Genomic DNA, 19,275 nt, shown 5'->3' with positions numbered 1-19,275 from the left:
TTTAAAAAATAAAATCTTTAAAAAAAATCTTTATCCTAACATAAGAAGACTACCAAGAAGCTAGACTCCTTTGTCCTGACTCTCAGATTAATAATCTCTCAAGAAAACTAAAAAAATAACAAAATATTACTTAAACATTCAGTAGAAAGTAAAACAACATAATAGGCACAGATAAAGAAAGAAATGGAGGAGCTAAAGATAGATTTGAGGAAATTATCCAGAATCCAGCACAGAGAGATAGAACAATAAAACATGTAAGTAGAGCTTAAGAGATACAGAAAATAGAATATATCTCTCCAACATTTGCAATAGGAGTTGCCAAAGTAACAAACAAAATTAATGGAGAATGAGTAAAAATATTTAAGATGAAAATGGATAAATATTTTCTAGAATAGAATAGGGAAAACCATAGATTTGAAAATCATAGTGAGTACCAAGTAAGTTAGATATAATAAATCTACCTTCAAGCAAATAAGAAGTGAATCACAGGAGAAAAAGTATAGAAGCAAAGAGAAAGAAAAGAAATTATTTGCCAAGGAATGAAGATTAGGCCACAATAAACTCCTTTAAAAAGGGAAAAATGGGGATCCTGGGTGGCTCAGTGGGTTAAGGCCTCTGCCTTCGGCTCAGGTTACGATCCCAGGGTCCTCGGATCAAGTCCCACATCGGGCTCTCTGCTCAGCAGGGAGCCTGCTTCCCCCCTCTCTTTCTCTGCCTACCTTTCTGCCTATTTGGGATCTTGTGATCTCTGTCAAATAAATTTAAAAAAAATTCTAAAAGGCAAAAGATAGAAAAATGGTATATTAAATGTTCTGAGAAAAAATAATAACCCAGAATTCTACATCCTAATAAATAAGCATTTGGGATCAGTAGTAGAATGAATGATTTCAAACACACAGTAAAAGAGCACCCTCTTCAAAAGATTTAGAAAAAAAAAAAAACTTGTAAAAGAAATAACTTCCATGAGGATAAAAAGCAAAACAAAACAAAACAAAACAAAATACATCCAGAAAGAAGTAAATACATACTGGGATGAATTGTGGACAAATGTTATTAAATATATAGATGCATTAAAAATTTTAACAGTAGAAGATGGCGAAGAAGTAGCAGGCTGAGACTACATCAGCTAGCAGGAGATCAGCTAGATAGCTTATCTAAAGATTGCAAACACCTGCAAATCCATGGGCAGATTGAAGAGAAGAAGAACAGCAATTCTGGAAACAGAAAAACAACCACTTTCTGAAAGGTAGGACTGGCATGGAAGTGAATCCAAAGCGATGGGAAGATAGAACCTGGGGGGAGGTGCTGGCTCCTGGCAAGCGGCGGAGCAACGGAGCACAAAAGTCTATTACGCTGAGGAACATACTCCAGAGGCTAAACAGGGGCAAAGCCCACACGGGGTCAGCGTGGCCTCAGGTCCCGCAGGGTCACAGAAGGATCGGGGGTGTCTGAGTGTCGCAGAGCTTGCGGGTATTGGAACGGGAAAGCCGGGTACAGAGACAAGCCGACAGTAAGATCACAGCTCGGGGTGTCCTTGAACCGGTCGCAGGCTCGGTTAGCTCGGAGCGCGGCCGGAGGTCAGGCAGATGGGAGTAACTGGGCGCTGTTCTCTGAGGGTGCACTGAGGAGTGGGGCCCCGGGCTCTCGGCTCCTCCGGGCCAGAGACTAGGAGGCCTCCATTTGTATTCACGTCCTCCGGAACTCTATGGAAAGCGCTCAGGGAACAAAAGCTCCTGAAAGCAAACCAGAGCAGATTATTCAGCCCGGCCCCTGGAAAGGGTGGTGCAATTCCGCCTGGGGCAAAGACACTTGAGAATCACTACACCAGGCCCCTCCCCCAGAAGATCAACAAGAAATCCAGCCAAGACCAAATTCACCTACCAAGGAGTGCAGTTTCAATACCAAAGAGAGCAGCAGAATTCCAGGGAGGAGATAGCAAAGCATGGAACTCATGGCTTTCTCCCTGTGATTTTTTTTAGTTTTATAGTTAATTTAATTTTTTTCTTTTTCATTTTTTTCTCTTCTTCTGCTAAAATTTTTTTTAAATTTTTACCCTTTTCTTTTTTAATGTTTTTTAACTAGTTTATCTAATATATATATATTTTCCTTTTTATATTTTTCTTTATTCATTTTCTTTTTTTTAATTCTTTTCTTTTATATTTTTTCTTTTTTTTTTCTTTTTTTCTTTTTGAACATCTTTTTATCCCCTTTCTCACCCCACACGATTTGGGATCTCTTTTGATTTAGTTAAAGCATATTTTCCTGGGGTTGTTGCCACCCTTTTAGTATTTTCTTTGCTCCTTCATATACTCTTATCTGGATAAAATGAGAAGACGGAAAAATTCACCACAAAAAAAAGAACAAGAGGCAGTACCGAAGGCTAGAGACCTAATCAATACAGACATTGGTAATATGTCAGATCAAGAGTTCAGAATGACAATTCTCAAGGTTCTAGCCAGGCTCGAAAAAGGCATGGAAGATATTAGAGAATCCCTCTCGGGAGATATAAAAGCCTTTTCTGGAGAAATAAAAGAACTAAAATCTAACCAAGTTGAAATCCAAAAAGCTATTAATGAGGTGCAATCAAAAATGGAGGCTCTCACTGCTATGATAAATGAGGCAGAAGAAAGAAGTAGTGATACAGCAGACCAAATGACAGAGAATAAAGAAGCTGAGCAAAAGAGGGACAAACAGCTACTGGACCACGAGGGGAGAATTCGAGAGATAAGTGACACCATAAGACAAAACAACATTAGAATAATTGGGATTCCAGAAGAAGAAGAAAGAGAGAGGGGAGCAGAAGGTATACTGGAGAGAATTATTGGGGAAAATTTCCCCAATATGGCAAGGGTAATGAGATCAAAATTCAGGAGGTTCAGAGAACGCCCCTCAAAATCAATAAGAATAGGCCCACACCCCGTCACCTAATAGTAAAATTTACAAGTCTCAGTGACAAAGAGAAAATCCTGAAAGCAGCCCGGGAAAAGAAATCTGTAACATACAATGGTAAAAATATTAGATTGGCAGCTGACTTATCCACAGAGACCTGACAGGACAGAAAGAGCTGGCATGATATCTTCAGAGCACTAAATGAGAAAAACATGCAGCCCAGAATACTATATCCAGCTAGGCTATCATTGAAAATAGAAGGAGAGATTAAAAGCTTCCAGGACAAACAAAAACTGAAAGAATTTGCAAACACCAAACCAGCTCTACAGGAAATATTGAAAGGGGTCCACTAAGCAAAGAGAGAGCCTACAAGTGGTAGATCAGAAAGGAACAGAGACCATATACACAGTAACAGTCACCTTACAGGCAATACAATGGCACTAAATTCATATCTCTCAATAATTACCCTGAATGTGAATGGGCTAAATGCCCCTGTCAATAGACCACAGTGTATCAGAATGGATTAAAAAAATAAAATCCATCTATATGTTGCCTCCAAGACTCATTTTAAGCCTGAAGACACCTCCAGATTTAAAGTGAGGGGGTGGAAAAGAATTTACCATGCTAATGGACATCAGAAGAAAGCAGGAGTGGCAATCCTTATATCAGATCAATTAGATTTTAAGCCAAAGACTATAATAAGAGATGAGGAAGGACACTATATCATACTCAAAGGGTCTGTCCAACAAGAAGATTTCACAATTTTAAATATCTATGCCCCCAGTGTGGGAGCAGCCAACTATATAAACCAATTAATAACAAAATCAAAGAAACACATCAACAATAATACAATAATAGTAGGGGATTTTAACACTCCCCTCACTGAAATGGACAGATCATCCAAGCAAAAGATCAGCAAGGAAATAAAGGCCTTAAATGACACACTGGACCAGAAGGACATCACAGATATATTCAGAACATTTCATCCCAAGGCAACAGAATAGGGGCGGCTGGGTAGCTCAGTGGATTAAGCCGCTGCCTTCAGATCAGTTCATGATCTCAGGGTCCTGGGATCGAGTCCCGTATCGAGCTCTCTGCTCAGCAGGGAGCCTGCTTCCTTCTCTCTCTCTCTCTGCCTGCCTCTCAGTGTACTTGTAATTTCTCTCTGTCAAATAAATAAATAAAATCTTAAAAAAAAAAAAAAAAAGCAACAGAATACACATTCTTCTCTAGTGCACATGGAACATTCTCCAGAATAGATCACATCCTTGGTCCTAAATCAGGACTCAACCGGTATCAAAAGATTGGGATCATTCCCTGCATATTTTCAGACATCAATGCTCTGAAGCTAGAACTCAACCACAAGAGGAAGTTTGGAAAGTACCCAAATACATGGAGACTAAACAGTATCCTTCTAAAGAATGAAGGGTCAACTGGGAAATTGAAGAAGAATTGAAAAAAATCATGGAAACAAATGATAATGAAAATACAACGGTTCAAAATCTGTGGGACACAACAAAGGCAGTTCTGAGAGGAAAATATATAGCGGTACAAGCCTTTCTCAAGAAACAAGAAAGGTCTCAGGTACACAACCTAACCCTACACCTAAAGGAACTGGAGAAAGAACAAGAAAGAAACCCTAAGCCCAGCAGGAGAAGAGAAATCATAAAGATCAGAACAGAAATCAATGAAATAGAAACCAAAATAACAATAGAGCAAATCAACAAAACTAGGAGCTGGTTCTTTGAAAGAATTAATAAAATTGATAACCCCCTGGCTCGACTTATCAAAAAGAAAAGAGAAAGGACCCAAATAAATAAAATCATGAATGAAAGAGGAGAGATCACAACTAACACCAAAGAAATACAAACTATTATAAGAACATACTATGAGCAACTCTATGCCAAAAAATTTGACAATCTGTAAGAAATGGATTCATTCCTAGAAACACATAAGCTACCACAACTGAACCAGGAAGAAATAGAAAGCCCAAATAGACCCATAACCAGTAAGGAGATTGAAACAGTCATTAAAAATCTCCAAACAAACAAAAGCCCAGGGCCAGACGGCTTCCTGGGGGAATTCTACCAAACATTTAAAGAAGAACTAATTCCTATTCTCCTGAAACTGTTCCAAAAAATAGAAATGGAAGGAAAACTTCCAAACTCATTTTATGAGACCAGCATCACCTTGATCCCAAAACCAGACAAGGATCCCATCAAAAAAGAGAGCTATAGACCAATATCCTTGATGAATACAGATGCGAAAATTCTCACCAAAATACTAGCCATTAGGATTCAACAGTACATTAAAAGGATTATTCACCACAACCAAGTGGGATTTATACCAGTGCTACAAGGTTGGTTCAACATCCGCAAATCAGTCAATGTGATACAACACATCAATAAAAGAAAGAACAAGAACCATATGATACTCTCAATAGATGCTGAAAAAGCATTTGACAAAGTACAGCATCCCTTCCTGATCAAAACTCTTCAAAGTGTAGGGATAGAGGGCACATACCTCAATATCATCAAAGCCATCTATGAAAAACCCACCGCAAATATCATTCTCAATGGAGAAAAACTGAAAGCTTTTCTGCTAAGGTCAGGAACACGGCAGGGATGTCCATTATCACCACTGCTATTCAACATAGTACTAGAAGTCCTGGCCTCAGCAATCAGACAACAAAAGGAAATTAAAGGCATCCAAATCGGCAAAGAAGAAGTCAAATTATCACTCTTCGCAGATGATATGATACTATATGTGGAAAACCAAAAGACTCCACTCCAAAACTGCTAGAGTTGTACAGGAATTCAGTAAAGTGTCAGGATATAAAATCAATGCACAGAAATCAGTTGCATTTCTCTACACCAACACCAAGACAGAAGAAAGAGAAATTAAGGAGTCAATCCCATTTCCAATTGCACCCCAAACCATAAGATACCTAGGAATAAACCTAATCAAAGAGGTACAGAATCTATACTCAGAAAACTATAGACTACTCATGAAAGAAATTGAGGAAGACACAAAGAAATGGAAAAATGTTCCATGCTCATGGATTGGAAGAATAAATATTGTGAAAATATCTATGCTACCTAAAGCAATGTACACATTTAATGCAAGTTCTATCAAAGTACCATCCATCTTTTTCAAAGAAATGGAACAAATCTAAAATATATATGGAACCAGAAAAGACCTCGAATAGCCAAAGGGATATTGAAAAAGAAAGCCAAAGTTGGTGGCATCTCAATTCCGGACTTCAAGCTCTATTACAAAGCTGTCATCATCAAGACAGCATGGTACTGGCACAAAAACAGACACATAGATCAATGGAACAGAATAGAGAGCCCAGAAATAGACCCTCAACTCTATGGTCAAATAATCCTCGACAAAGCAGGAAAGAATGTCCAAGGGAAAAAAGACAGCCTCTTCAATAAATGGTGTTGGGAAAATTGGACAGCCACATGCAGAAAAATGAAATTGGACCATTTTCTTACACCACACACAAAAATAGACTCAAAATGGATGAAGGACCTCAATGTGTGTAAGGAATTTATCAAAATCCTTGAGGAGAATATATGCAGCAACCTCTTCGACCTCAGCTGCAACATCATCTTCCCAGGAACATCGCCAAAGGCAAGCGAAGCAAGGGCAAAAATGAACTATTGGGATTTCATCAAGATCAAAAGCTTTTGCACAGCAAAGGAAACAGTTAACAAAATCAAAAGACAACTGACAGAATGGGAGAAGATATTTGCAAACGACATATCAGATAAAGGACTAGTGTCCAAAATCTATAAAGAACTTAGCAAACTCAACACCCAAAGAACAAATAACCCAATCTAGAAATGGGCAGAGGACATGAACAGACATTTCTGCAAAGAAGACATCCAGATGGCCAATAGACACATGAAAAAGTGCTCCATATCACTCAGCATCAGGGAAATACAAATTAAAACCACAATGAGATATCACCTCACACCAGTCAGAATGGCTAAAATCAACAAGTCAGGAAATGACAGATGCTGGCGAGGATGCGGAGAAAGGGGAACCCTCCTACACTGTTGGTGTGAATGCAACCTGGTGCAGCCACTCTGGAAAACAGCATGGCAGTTCCTCAAAATGTTGAAAATAGAACTGCCCTATGACCCAGCAATTGCACTACTGGGTATTTATTCTAAAGATACAAACATAGTGATCCAAAGGGGCACGTGCACCCGAATGTTTATAGCAGCAATGTCCACAATAGCCAAACTATGGAAAGAACCTAAATGTCCATCAACAGATGAATGGATCAAGAAGATGTGGTGTATATATACAATGGAATACTATGCAGCCATCAAAAGAAATGAAATCTTGCCATTTGCGACAACATGGATGGAACTAGAGTGTATCATGCTTAGCAAAGTAAGTCAAGCAGAGAAAGACAACTATCATATGATTTCCCTGATATGAGGAAGTGGTGATGCAACATGGGGGCTTAAGTGGGTAGGAGAAGAATCAATGAAACAAGATGGGATTGGGAGCGAGACAAACCATAATTGACTCTTAATCTCACAAAACAAACTGAGGGTTGCTGGGGGGAGGGGGGTTGGGAGAAGGGGGGTGGAGTTATGGACATTGGGGAGGGTATGTGCTTTGGTGAGTGCTTTGAATTGTGTACCTGGCGATTCACAGACCTGTACCCCTGGGGATAAAAATATATGTTTATAAAAAATAAAAAATTAAAAAAAATTTTAACAGTAAAATGACAAATAATTATGTTTAAAAATAATATAAGTGAGTTGGGGGAAATAGGAGAGTGAGACAAACCATGAGAGATTTTGGACTCTTGAGAAACAAACTGCGGATTTTGGAATTGGGGGATTTTTTGAGGTTCGTGAGCCTGGTGGTGAGTATTAAGGAGGGCATGTACTGCATGGAGCACTGGGTGTGGGGCATAAACAATGAATCTAGGAACACTGATATAAAATAAAATTAAATTAAATTTAAAAAATGATATAAGTAAAATACTACATAGTAGAGATGTTAGAACTAATATGAGCAATGGAATATTTCACATACCTGTAGTTTGAGCAGAGATTAAACAATTAACATGAATAGTATAATCATCTTAATTGGTGATACTTTGGGTGAAAAAAGCAACTGATTAAAGAAAACAGTGAAAGCCTTACTAGTTCTATAACAACAAATTAAATCAGTTGGTAGTGATGTCTGTACATTAGGCCCAAATACCACATAAAAACCAAATTGAGACTTAAATTCTACAAAATAATACAAGAATAAGATTATTCAACTTTTTTTTTAAAGATTGTATGTAGTTATTCGTTTGACAGATCACAAAGGCATGTGCACATGGCAGGAAGGGTAGAGAGAGAGGGGCAGTGGATCCTTTAAATACAGAGCCTAACCTGGGGCTCCATCGCAGGACCTGAGAGTATGACCTGCAAGGAAACCATAAGTCAACGCTTAACCAACTATGCCACCCACGTGCCCCTTTTCAGTGTTATTTAACCTACTTCAGAAATTACAAATTGAAGATATACTTACCTATTCATTTCACAATTAAAGTATAATCTGATACTACATCAAATAGGCTTTGAGAAAGGGAAATTACAAGGACATCTTTTAAACATAAATGAAAAAACCCAATAAAATTCAAAACTGTTCAAAGCAAATTCAATAATATACATAAACCTTCACCATAATTGGGTTATGTTTTTGAAAGAACAAAAGTGTTTTAACATAAAACATTCAGCTAGGGTGCCTGGGTGGCTCAGTGGGTTAAAGCCTCTGCCTTCTGTTCAGGTCATGATCCCAGGGTCCTGGGATCAGAGCCCCACATAAGCATAGGGCTTTCTGCTCATCAGAGAGCCTGCTTCCCCCTCTCTCTCTGCCTACTTATGATCTCTGTCTGTGAAATAAATAAATAAAACCTTAAAAATAAACAACATTTAGTTATGTGATTTTCCTTATTAACATATTAAATGTCAAAATTAGTACCTTAATAGATACAAATATTAATATAATTCAAGACTGATTAATGAAAAATTTTACCAATTCAGTAATTGAAGGGAACTTCCTTGACTTATACCCTACAGTAAACATTTTACTTAATGGTGAAATATTAGAATTTCATTTAATATACTTTTTAAATTCTGTTCAGAATTCTATTTTACCAAACAACTCTTAGAAGGTTGAAAAAGGAAGAAACATATTTTCTTATTATTTAGAGCCATAAGATTATCTTCCTAGAATATACAAGAAAAATGGTTGTTGGATTCAGAAAAGGCTACTCCAAAATACGGCATCTTATCGTATTAAAACAAAACAAAACAAAAAACTCCTTAAGCTGAAGGAGTTTGAGAAAACAGCAGCAGGAAGCTCACTCTGCCCTCTGTGTACACAGTAAACCCTCAGCTGAAAAGTGGACTCCTGATACTCAGAAGAAAGGACCACTCTTAGCTCTGAAGACAAAGGGACCCCAAGCAGAATTCCAACAAAGAGGCTTTGCTAAGTTTCCCTGAGTTTAGCACACTTACTTCATACTCTTTGACCTATCATATTTCTAGAAGACTGTCCATTCTTCATCAAACTTAGCATAAAAATAGTCAGGCTTAAGTATTTCTTCAGCTTTTCATTTCTTTATGAAGGCTCCCATGCCACAAAAAACTTATATTAAATAAGTTTGTTTGTTTTCCTCCTGTTCATCTTTTTTTGTTTAATTTTCAGACCCAGCCAGAAACCTTAAGAGGGTCAAGAAAACCTATTTCCTTTCCTACAATCAGAATTAATCAAAGATTCCAGCAAAGTTGTTAGATGAAGAACAATATGAAAATCAATTAGTTGCCTATGTACCCATAACAAATATTTAGAAGAGAAACTCCTTTAAACCATAAAAACATGATTAAAAATGGAAACAAAAGAATAATGTTCCTAGAATTCAATGTTTAAAACTTTTACAAAACAATTCAGAAATTGCTGAGGTATTAAAAAGACCTAAAATACTCAGATAAGTGTAGACTGAGAGGAAGAGTCACCATCATAAATATAAAATTTTTCTAAAACAGATAAATCTATTTAATATATTTAATACATTTTAATCAACATTCCAAAAAGTTTTATTATAGATCTATACAAGCAGGACCCAGTAATTCATATGGAAGGTTAACTGGGAGGAATAGCTAGGGCATGCTAATGACTAATAACGGACCCTTGTGCAAAGAGATATTTGTTATTATAACCAGTAAATAAGACAGTGTGGTACTGACAAAGAAATAAACAAATAGGGTAACAGGTACTGACCAATAAATAAAAAGTTTCAGATTTTGAAACTGACCTTTTCATTTATGGACACTTGATATAAGACAGAACTGGCCTAGAAAATCAGTGGATAAAACTTTGAACCATTCTATGAATGATTCTGGTACCATTGATTTTCCACATAAAAATTTAAAAAATGGTAGTATCAGATTTATATCTCATTTCACATGGTTAAAAGTCTATCAGATAGAGTAAAGATTTATAACTTAAAATAAAAAGTTTTGGAAGAAAGTATATGAGGACACGTTTATGACAGAAGAGTAAAAATTTCTTTAAAAGATGCTAAAAGGCTAAACCACAAGCAAAATGATTGATAAAGGTGCCTGCATGAAATATTTTTAAGAAAATAGGGATGCCTGGGTGGCTCAGTAAGTTAAGCCTCTGCCTTCGGCTCAGGTCATGATCCCAGGGTCCTGGGATCCAGTCCCTTGTCAGGCTTTCTGCTCAGTGGGGAGCCTGCCTCCCCCTCCTCCTCTGTCTGCTTCTCTGCCTACTTGTGATCTCTCTCTCTCTCTCTGTCAAATAAATAAATAAATAAATAAAATCTTGAAAGAAAAGAAATATTTTTAAAAAAAGAAAGGCAAACTTTACAAACAAGCTACAGACTCAGTAATAGTTTCATTTGCACAACATATTTATCTGAGGAAATATTAGTTGTTAGCCTAGAAATCAACATAAAGGATAGGGAGAAAAAGAAAAATGGGTAAAGGATATTAATAGGCATTTCTCGGAAGAGGTTCAGCCTCATTAGTATTCAAATAATTCAATTGTAAACCAAAATGAGATAGAATTTGCCACATTTTAGGTTGAAAACGTTATAACACAAAGCATCAAAAGGTTATGAAGATATGAAGATATTGGCAGCTCTCATACACCACTCAAGGGAGTGTAAATTGATAAAACTACCTGATAGAAAACACTTTTGCAGTATCGAATAAAGTAAAAGAAGTATACTTTCTATATTCCAGCAATTCCTCTTCATGTATCCTAGAAAATTCTTTCATGTAAATATTCACATGTAGTACAAGAATTATAAGACATAGAAAGTCTTTCATGTTAGCTGAATTAAATATATGTTAATTTTTTCTTAAAAATTAGAAGTCTCTACTGAGGTTTCTTATAAGACTATTTTCATTTTGAATTATAACAACTGACTCTCTTTCAGGAAAATAAGTAGGGGACAAAAAATGCTAACTAGCAATATGAGAAACTCCAATATTTAGCTGAATATTCCCCTAGCAAAGTGAAAATGTATCTAATTAAAAGGAAGAATCAAATGGGCTATCTGACATAATTCAACCAATTATTTTCATTGTAAAATTGTCAAAAAGTTCAAGAATTAAGTGGAGGATTGAAGTAAGGAAGATAAAATAAAAGATGTTTGGGAAACAGATTCCTGGACGCATTTACTTTATGGATGTCCCCTACAAATGACTCAGAAGAAGATAAAAGAGAAAAGATTTGATATGAGGGCAAAGGGCTCCATTGTATGTCTGGGTACAATACTAAAAAATTAGCTCTATACTATATATTCTGACTGTTGAAAGTTGAGGTCTCCAGTTCTTTTTCTTGACTTAGACTCCCAGAATATGCAGAGTTTTATACTACATTTAAAAAATTGGAGAAATATGACCAACCCAGAGATCTAAAATTTTTAACACTGTGATATCCAAAAAATGTCCTATGTGATGGCTATGAGCTACAACTAAATATTCTGAGATCTTTCCACATGTTCATAGCTTGCAATTGACTGTTTAGTTCCACACTCCGAGCATAGGCAGACAACCAAAGATTATCTCTAATATGAATATCAGAAACCAGGAAAACAGGTAAAATTAAAAGAAATTGAAATTATTCAGAAAGAAGAAAATATTGACATACATTTTATGTGTGTGAATGTTTTATTTATTTATATACATATATCTAATCTTCTATAGTTATATGTACCTACATACATACAACCTCCATTAATCTGCAGAAAAGGGGCGCCTGGGTGGCTCAGTGGGTTAAGCCGCTGCCTTCGGCTCAGGTCATGATCTCAGGGTCCTGGGATCGAGTCCCGCATCGGGCTCTCTGCTCAGCAGGGAGCCTGCTTCCTTCTCTCTCTCTCTCTGCCTGCCTCTCAGTGTACTTGTAATTTCTCTCTGTCAAATAAATAAATACAATCTTTAAAAAAAAAATCTGCAGAAAAATAAAAATAAATACTATGTCCATTAAACAAAACAATAGTGCTAAAAATTGGACATTCAGGAAACAAATGTCCCCTTAGAAATTAAAAACCTGCAACAATAATGTTCATTATAAGATTTGAAAAGTATCATTGAAGAACTTTCCTAGAAAATGAGTAAAAAATAAAGATATGGACAAGAAGAGTATGATAGATTAAAGATGCGTGCCAACATTCTGGGTACTCTTCTTATTGAAATTAAGTCTAATTCCCCTCCTCTTGAAATCAGGCTGGATGTGGTGACTAGTTTGATAAACAGAATATGGCAGAAGTGGCATGGAAAGGAAAGACTGGCGGAGCTCGCTTCTCTTCTATTAACCTTCTTTACTAATGACATGTCCCTGTAGAGAGAAATCAATGTAATGTACGTGGTCCAATGTCCAGGGCCTATGGGTACATGAATTAATATTTCTGAAGAGGATGAGACCTTACCTATTGGAAGCCATTAGCATGATGTTCTCTAATTAAAAGAGTATTTAGAGTATTAAAAAATAACAAAACAAAACAAAATCTCTGAAGTCTAGCTTTTTTCCTAGCTATTTTCTTCTTGGAGAAGAAAATAAATCATACAACTCTCTGGGGTATAAATGGTCTAAAACTGAAACAACAGTTTTAGTACTTTGGAAATCAAAGATATCTAACAAAATGAAAATATATTCATAGAAACAATTAAACTTTAGGTAAGAACGGAATGAATCTGTAGTGTTCTTCCCAGGTAGAGATCAAATCTTTTATTCTTCATTAGAGGTGTGGATTATATGCCAGCCAAGTTATCAATCAAAAGTGAGAGCAGAATGAAGTCATTTTAACATGCAAGTTCTCAAAAACATGCATTTCGAGGTATCTTTTGTTAGAAAGCCTTTATTGAGAAAACGTTCAAAGCCATTGGATATTTATGAGAAGGGGAGTGCGATGATGAGATGAGAATTATGGTTAAAGTTATATATTTTTTCTCGAAATAAAAAAAAATGTATATTTTAGGTGCACCTGGGTGGCTCAGTTGATTAAGTGTCGACCTTCAGTTCAGGTCATGATCCCATGGTCCTGGGGCGAAGGCCCACAGCTGGCTTCCTGCTCAGTGGGGAGTCTGCTTTTCCCTCTCCCTCTGCCTGCTGCTCACCCTTCTGTGCGCTCTCTCTCTGTCAAATAGATAAATAAAATCCGAAAAACAAAATATATATTTTATAGTATTTATGTGTAAGTTCCAGTTCTGCTACCAACCAGTGTGTGATATTATAGAACTTAAACAGAATTCGATAAACTTCTCTGAGTTTCCATATTCTCATTAATAAAATGCAAATATCTATTTCAATTATGAAGAAAAATGATAATATATACATTATACAGTTCAGTAACTTTCATTTAATAAACATTTAATAATTATTTTTTCTTTTACTTACTCACCCTTTCTTATTACCCATAAAATTTATCATGAACAGTACAGAAACTCTCAAACTGGGGAAAATAGGGAGCTAAGGGGACAATGTATTTGAGAAGAAAATAAAAGATTCTTGAGAGAATTTCCTGCTTCACCACTAGTAGCAGAACGATATTAATGTTGACTTTAACAACTATAGTATTACTGTATCTGAATATAAGCTGAAACATTCTTGTTGGTCACAAGTCGTAAAGGAAGCCTGAGGCATCTCATGAGTGAGAAGAAGATAATAAGCCAATGTTTAAACATAAAAAAAGCTGACAAAATGTTTAAGATGATAATGCAGTAGGCAATTCCTTTCGATTTTTATTTCTTATAATATTTGCTTTAGCTAGTGCCCTTTATGTTTAAAATGTGGCCTGAAAATTTAAATTATGTATATAGATATATAAATATATATTTATTGTATATTATATATTAATATGATATAATATAATATAATTAATTGTATATTATTATATAATATCTATTCATTATATATTATATAATTAATTAATATTTTATATATTACATATAAATATATGTATATAAACAAATTTAACTGTTTAAAGATATACATATCTATCTATCTCATATGTATATCTTTAAACAGTTAAATTCATTTCATTTTAAAAGAGAGGAATGTTTGCAGTATTAAATTGGTTATCCATTATATCTGAAGTAATTCTAACTACTGAACCTATAGTAATAGAGTCAAAAACACTAATCACTTGGAGAAAACTACTCCCCAAGGAAAGGGCAGACAGAGCTCAGTTTCTCTATGACTTGACCTGAAACATCCACCATTTTTAAAGTCACAAGAAAAATATCATTAAGGAGAAAGATTATCGAAGGAAATTCCTTGCAAAGTATCTTCTAGAAGGTGGCCTGAAAACCTAGCTATTAAGAATGCATTACTAAGAAATCCCTAAGAGGGATTATAAAGTTTTTGTTTTGTTTTGTTGGTTTTTTGTTGTTGTTGTTTGCTTCCAAGTCTTCCTCATTTAACAGAATCACAAAAGCTGAGAGGAATCTTAGAGGAAAAGCAACATAGTCAATCTTCCTGACTCTTGGAAAGCCATAAGCAAACAACATAAACCCTAAAATTCTAATGTAAGCTCTTGAGGCAGTTCTTCCCTTTACTAAAACCTTCACTGGGAAAAGTTATTTGAAAATTTGAGCATCCTCTTGGGACTGTCTCTTCCTCCCCAGATATCACCCCCACTTCCTTCCAAAGATGTACTTCCATGATCAAATAAGTCACCAAAATTTTACCCAAATCTACCAACCATAATAAGGTAATTGTGAATGATCAAGTTTTATGAACATGCAACATGATTCCAGTTTTCACACCCCCATTCATCAGATGTTATAGGCATTGTTAGCCTAGAACTCACAATGTGAAATTTATTGCAAGGAGTCCACTGTCCTCTTCCCTCTATCTATCTCCTTTTCAAACCTCCTGTCTCTCACTGTTACTTACTTTGTTTTATTATTTTTCACCTTTTAGTTTTCTCACCACTAAACTGCAGGCGAACTGCCAGTGTGTGTAAAAATAGTATAAACTTTAGAGCCATGTGGTACTAGCTTTGAATTCTGACTACACAATTTCCCAGTAGCTTGACCTTGAGCAAATAACTTAAACTGTGGATGTGTTCTGTGTAACATGCATATAATTATATCCAACTGATTTGTGATGAGATATGCAAAATGGCTAGCTTAATGATTGACAAAGCACACTCTCTAAAATTATTGATTACCTCCCCTTTTACTTAGTATAGCGCTAAGTACATAGTAAGAACTCAGTAAACACTTGTTGAATTATTGGTAGATGCAAATGAGTCTCTGTTCCACATGGGTTAAATACTTTTTTCTCTCTAGTTAAACACATTTTATTACTTTTTAAAGATTTTATTTAATTATTTGAGAGAGAGAGCGAACACGAGCAGGGGGAAGAGCAGAGGGAAATGGAGAAGCAGATTCCCTGCATAGCAAGGGCCCATCAAAAAAAAAATAATACTGTGTTCAGGTTCATGATCGCTAAGGCCCATCATGATCCCAATACTCTGGGATCATGACCTGAGCCGAAGGCAGATGTTTATCCAACTGAGCCACCCAGGTGCCCCCTAAACACATTTTTGTTCCCACCTTTAATATCATATCACAATTTTCACATCAAGTGAAGAGCAAATGAGAGCAAATGTAGATCACTGATTATTTAATATCCAATTAATATTTTTAGAAGAAAATATTGCCACCAATTCAAACCAAGTAAACAAATACAAATGACTCATAACATTTAAGCACTTCACAGTTTTAAGAATAATGTGTTTGGGGCAACTGGGTGGCTCAGTGGGTTAAATCCTCTGCCTTTGGCTCACGTCATGATGTCAGAGTCCTGGGATTGAGCCCTGCATCAGGCTCTCCACTCAGCAGGGAGCCTGCTTTCTCCTTTCTCTCTGCCTGCTTCTCTGCCTACTTGTGATCTCTGTCAAATAAATACATAAAATCTTAAAAAAAAAAAGAATACTGTGTTCAGGTTCATGATCGCTAATAATAGTCCATATTCTTTCTTCAAGGGAATATTGTCATTGAGTTTTTCAAAATGTCAAAAATGCAATAAAACTCCAGATATAAAAATTAAACTGTGAGCCTATGTAAATTATACTAGGAAGAGCAACTAAAAGAAAAAAAAAATAATTAAATCATTCATTTAGAATCAAATAGTTTAAATCAACTACCATTTATGAGAAGGCAAAAGAAACCAAACATGCCTAATTTTTATGTTTACATGAACCTAACTTTCAAGTACACCCCTAAAAATCAATTGTCAAAAGAGCAAAAAGCACATAAACACAGATAAACAGAGTGTGGCGCATTTCCATTTCCATGTCTTATTTAGTGGAACACAACTCAATTAGAAGCTCTCCCATTTCTGCCTAAAATGACTTTGGTAGCACCCGAGCAAAGGTTGAACTCTTCAAAGCTAAGGAAGTTTTTGGCATTGACTGCTTTATTATTCCCTATCTCACTTTTCTCTTTGTCATTCTGGCCCAAATAATGTAGTCGAGTAAGGAAATTGTGGCCAAGCATCACACAAGGTATAATGAGCTTGTGTCACTCTGGTGTGCTATTTCAATGGTTTGTCACTCTATCTTTGGGACTGACATCTTGGGGTGACAATGTTTATGCATGCATGTATGACTGAAATACTCATACAGCTTCTTTCTTTTTTCACGTATGTCTCAGCCACTTTAATAATTTTAACATTTTGCATACCTTCACTACACATCAGAAGTAATTTTAAAAATTAGTGTTTTGTCCTTAAAAATATACTATTTCTCTATTGATGCCAATTAAAGAACTGTATTCAAATTATCAAACACAGGACACATGGATTATGATCTGGGAATCTTCCCTGCCTTTGAAGTTTCTTGAAGTTTCTTGCAGTGTTTGCATTCTAGGATACAGGAGGACCTGATGATCAAAAGAATTGATAAGGCAGCACTCAGCACACTGAAAATTCTAAAGCAAGCTGATCAAGACCAAGTGCACACTTGTGGAAAGCAATTTTGTTTCATTGTCAATAGTCTAAGAATAGACTCTGTGTGTGTGTGTGTGTGTGTGTGTGTGTGTGTATTGGTTTTTTGGCTATGTGTAAGAAAGGTTACTTGTGTTGCTATTCTAAAATCTAAAGGAATTCTCTTATCTTTATCAATGTGCTCTCTCACATGTGTAAACATATCAATGAAGACATAAACATATTTAAAGCACAGTAGAGGGTGCCTGGGTGGCTCAGTGGGTTAAGCTGCTGCCTTCGGCTCAGGTCATGATCTCAGGGTCCTGGGATCGAGTCCCACATCGGGCTCTCTGCTCAGCAGGGAGCCTGCTTCCTCCTCTCTCTGACTGCCTCTCTGCCTACTTGTGATCTCTCTCTGTCAAATAAATAAATAAAAAAAAAAATAAAGCACAGTAGATTGGGATTTGTCTATTCTAGCATAAAATATTGCTTAAATATATTTGCTTTGCTCTCCTTGAGAGTAGATCAGTGGATCAAAACTCCCTTGGTTTAAATTCCAGCTTCCCCCCTTACCAGTTGTGTGATACAGCAAAAACACTCTTTCTCACATGTAAAATGGACATAATAGGAGCAAATACCTCATGGAAGTTTTATGAAAATTGAGTAAATACATGTGAAATGCTATAATAGAAAGTGTAACATAGCAAGTGATCAATAATTATTGGCTATTACAATTGTAGACTTACTTATTTTCCCCCCAATAATAGACATTTCTGTAAATGTTAATTTCTTCAATTTTGGTTTCCAGAGAAGTTGCAAAAAAACTTCTTTATAGACCCATAGAATGTGATATTTATATGATCTTCTTCATAATAAAAATTTATTAAATATCCAATATGTGCCAATCAAGATGGAAACACTATGTATATATACATATATTAGATTTATACTCATTTAATCCATTAAATTAGGAGACTATTTCATTTACCACCTTATAAAGAAAGCCAGGCACAGAAAAACTCGATATATTACCCAAATTCTTATGATAAGTATATTTAAGAGTTGAGATCTGAAGCAGATCTAAGACTAGCAGTTGTGCTATTAAGGATAGCCTACCAGTGAAACAGGATTCCAATACAAAGGTATGGTAAACAGCCGATCTGCAAAAATTTATCTTTCTAAATGCTAAAGCTTCTTGCACTGTGCATAAATCATTTTGCAAATTCTCTCTTACATAAGATATAATCATGAAGAGTGGAGAGCCACACTTGGTATGTATTTTTAGAATTAAATTATTTACATTAAGTGATAATAGTACCTTTTACTTTTTCTCCAGGTTCCTGATTTACAATTCTTTAATTACTTTTGTGACTTTTCTTGACCCTCTCTTATTTCTCTAACTCCCTTTTAAGGTGTGAAAACCAAAAGTAGATATAGTATTCTAGTAAAGGTATGACTAATGCAAATCTTAATGGATGCTTCCATCTTGAGAATTTTTTCTCTTACTATTACATTGCAACTCGGTTTTTCCTGTCATTTGGGAAAAGTTTAGCTCTCCTTTAACACAGGATAAAATGATTTCCTATTTTCACAACCTTACCCATATTTATCCTGATTTGCAGGAAGCCAGTTTCTAAGATATGGGAGAAAGCTTAATGTCTTTACGCAAAATGTGTTTGAATCCACTAGTCTCTCAAGTCTTTCAGAAATGTGTTCTATACACAGAGAAATTAAATTAACTGTAAGTGTTCATCTTGTAAATTTCCAATGCAGATTTAAAAATATGTACTCCTTATCTTTGTTTGGTACACTATTTCCCAGTTTGATGGTCCCAGAGACTTTCTTTCTTATAGCATTTATGAACATCCACTACCATCTCTAGTAGGGGGCACAACT

Source organism: Mustela nivalis (genome assembly GCF_964662115.1).
Source record: "Mustela nivalis genome assembly, chromosome: 11".
NCBI lineage: Eukaryota > Metazoa > Chordata > Mammalia > Carnivora > Mustelidae > Mustela > Mustela nivalis.
Note: the sequence above shows the minus strand (reverse complement) of the source record.